Source organism: Dromiciops gliroides, chromosome 3, assembly GCF_019393635.1.
Source record: "Dromiciops gliroides isolate mDroGli1 chromosome 3, mDroGli1.pri, whole genome shotgun sequence".
Lineage (NCBI taxonomy): Eukaryota > Metazoa > Chordata > Mammalia > Microbiotheria > Microbiotheriidae > Dromiciops > Dromiciops gliroides.
In genome coordinates, this window is record NC_057863.1 from 611,871,759 (window position 1) to 611,875,588 (window position 3,830).

The following is a 3,830-nucleotide window of genomic DNA, read 5'->3' on the forward strand; positions in this document are numbered from 1 at the left end:
CTATTGCACTGTGATTTTTAAAGGTCGTGTTTAGAATTTCTGCTTTAAAAACATTTATTTATAATTTCTCCATGTTCTAATCTATTTTGTTTTATGTGATAATGAGATAGTTACATAATGTTCTTGTTCAGAGGATCCAATGAGACCACTACTATGGAGCTGGGGCATAAATGAAGCACAAAACTTGATTTTTAAAGGTAAACAATGAAGACATGCAACAAATGCACAGGGAGCTCATTACTATGTTGAACAGGACCAGTGAAGCCCCTAGTAGAATACCCACTCCTCTATAAACTTGTACAAATCACGCTTCCCATGTTTTTCTCTACTGAGCATAGCCATGAATGTGTGTAGTTGTCAGCAGGAAAGTTACTAATAAAATCACAGGAATGTTTGAAGCTGTAAAAGTTAAGTGCTCTGATGCTTTTTTGTTTGGTTGGTTTTGTTGTTGTTGTTGGGTGTGGGGTTTTTTGGGGGGAGGGGCAATGAGGGTTAAGTGACTTGCCCAGGGTCACACACCTAGTAAGTGTCAAGTGTCTGAGGCCAGATTTGAACTCAGGTCCTCCTGAATCCAGGGCCTGGTGCTTTATCTTCTGCACCACCTAGCTTCCCCCAAGTGCTCTAATATTAAGAATTGACTGTACCATAATTTGTTCATCCATTCCCTGATGCATGAATGCCCTTTGAAATTCTCGTTCTTTTCCACTACAAAAAGAGCTGCCATAAATCTTTTGTACATGTGCGTCCTCTTCTGTAATCTCTGCTGCGTTAAAGGGTATGCACAGTTTTTGAGCATAATTCCAAATTACTCTGCGGAATGGTTGAACCAATTCACAGCTCCACCAATAATGCATCAATGTGCTGATCTTCTCTAAAGGGCTAGGTTTTGTTTTTGTTTTTGTTTTGTTTTGTTTTTTGCGGGGCAATGGGGGTTAAGTGACTTTCCCAGGGTCACACAGCTAGTAAGTGTCAAGTGTCTGAGGCCGGATTTGAACTCAGGTACTCCTGAATCCAGGGCCAGTGCTTTATCCACTGTGCCACCTAGCCGCCCCTAAAGGGCTAGGTTTTGAAGAGCCTAAAATGCCAGACGGAGGAATTTATGGACAATCCTAACAGGAATGAGGAACCATTGGAATTTACTGAGTAGGTGGTGACCTGGTTAAACTTGTGCTTAATGATAACCTCTCTGGCAGTTAATTGAAGAATAAATTGGAAAAGGAAGAGACCTGAAGCAGGGAGACCAATTAGGAGAAGATTGCAATAGTTCAGGCCAGGGGTGATGAAGGCCTCATCTAGGGTGGTACCAGGAAGTGGAGGGAAGATACCTATGAGAGACATGATGAAGGCAGAAAGAACTTTTGGCATTGGATTGGGTTTGTGGGGTAAGTGAGAGTGAGGAGTCTTATTGGGTTTTTTTGTTTGTTTGTTTGTTTTTTGTTTTTTTTGTTTTTTTAGTGAGGCAATTGGGGTTAAGTGACTTGCCCAGGGTCACACAGCTAGTAAGTGTTAAGTGTCTGAGGCCGGATTTGAACTCAGGTCCTCCTGACTCCAGGGCTGGTGCTCTATCCACTGCGCCACCTAGCTGCCCCTGAGTCTTATTGTTTCAACCTTCACAACATCTGTCATATAGGCATCTATCTCTACCTCAGTTATGTCCAAAACAGAAGTCAGTGCCTTTCCTCTTCTGAAATTCCCTCTCACTGTATCCTTCTCAACAGCCAGGTTCTGAATCTCCATATCAGCCTCAACTCCTCTCACTCACTGAGGTCACCAGCCTGGAAGAGCAGGACCAGGAGCAATGGGTATAAACCAGATCCAGGCTCAATGTAAAGGACTCACTTCCAATGCAGGCAACCCCCTGTCTTCTATGTACCTGAGGCAGGCGCTGTTGACCAAGTTATTTTTCTAATGCTCCATCAAGTTGGGTTTTTGTTGTTGTTGTTATTGTTGTTGTTTTGGTAGATCAATGAGGGTTAAGTGACTTGCCCAGGGTCATACAGCTAGGAAGTGTCAAGTGTCTGAGGCCAGATTTGAACTCAGGTCCTCCTGACTCCAGGGCTGGTGCTCTATCCACTGCATCACCTAGCTGCCCCTCTCTCTCAAGTCTTGACTTGGAAGCAAATGGTTTATTCTGGTTGTCTTTCTCTCAGTCCAGTTGCTTCTATAGGGTTTCCTTCATTGGTCTTTCCGTCTCCCCTTGTCTTTCTCCCCATGGGACTTTCTCAAGGATCTGTTCTTGGCCCTCTGCCCTCCTCCTTCAGTCACTTCCAGGCAAACTCCTGTTCTGGGTCTGTTCACAGACTCAGGCCTTGAAGCGGGGCTGGAGGAAGTCAGCTGTCACCCTCCCCGCTTCCTATCAGGACAGCTCCCTTTTAGTGGACACGACTGAAAGGGACATTCCTGGGCATTAGCCATCCCACTTCCTTATCTCTCCTAACTGAGCTGGGATGAAACCATCCCAGGAAGCTATTTCTCACTCTAGGTACTACACAGATGACACCTAAGTATCCCACTTCATGCCCTCTAGCTGATACGATCTCTCCGAGCTCTCCGGGCACAGTCTGGTCCTCGGCCAAGCCAGAACTCACTAAACTAAATGGCTAGCTTTTTGTCATAGCCACAGAGGTGTCCATGGCAGCAATGATAACAGTGACTCATCCAGTAAGTACCTGGGGTGGAATTTGAACTCAGGTCTTCCTGATTCTAGATCTAGTGCTCTCTCTTCGCCTCACCTTAAGTGAACTGGGTCAGGATTTCTTGAGTTCAGGGCTACCAAAGTCTGGAACAGGTAACTCAGTGAAACTGAATATTTTCCATCTCTGGGGAGTTTTAGAAATAGGACGTGCTGTAGAATCCTAGTATTTATATCTGGAAGGAGTCTTAGAGATCAGACAATTCAGCCTCATGGTTTTACACATGAGGAAACAGAGACCTACAGAAGTTAAATGACTTACCCAAGGTCACACGGGTGGCATCCATCCATCCATCTCTCTCCTTGAACACAACCACCACCCTAGTGCAGACCTTCATGACCTTTCCTTTGGGCTACTAATTGTCTTCTACTTGGTCTGCTTTCTATCAGTCTCTACCCCCTCTGTAGAAAATGAATAATTACTCATTCAGATGAATAATTCATTAATGATTCATTTGAAATTAATGATTAATATTTAGATTCAAATGAATAATTAATCCATTAATAATTAATAATTCAAAATTATCTTGAGTAATCAAAATAATCTTACCGCACAAGCATTCCCTGGATCAAAAACTTTGAGGGGTGGGGGCAGCTAGGTGGCATAGTGGATAAAGCACTGGCCCTAGATTCAGGAGTACCTGAGTTCAAATCTGGCCTCAGACACTTGACATTTACTAGCTGTGTGACCTTGGGCAAGTCACTTAACCCTCATTGCCCTGCCCCCCCCCAAAAAAAAACAACTTTGAGGGGCTCTGTATGGCCTTTCAGAATGATATGATTTCTCAGCCTGATAATTAAGGCCTCCCACAGGATGGGTCCACTCTACTTTCCCAGTGTTATTTCTCATCCCTCCCCTTCACACACTCTATGTTCTACCCAAACCAGACAAGTAGCCTTTCCCAGAATTCCACATTCCAACCCGGGGCTGTGCCCGGTCCCCAGCTTTTCCTTCATTTTGGCTTTTTGTGATCTTTATCTTCCATCCCAGAGCCACCTCTGCGCATGACGCCTTCTCTGCTTCCCTCTTCCCATTTTCAGTATATTTGACATATTCCCTCCATGGAACGTAAGCTCCTCTGGCTCTGTGGCCCCTGAGAAGCTCAAGGCTCCCTGCTCACTGCCCTGTTTGTTGAAT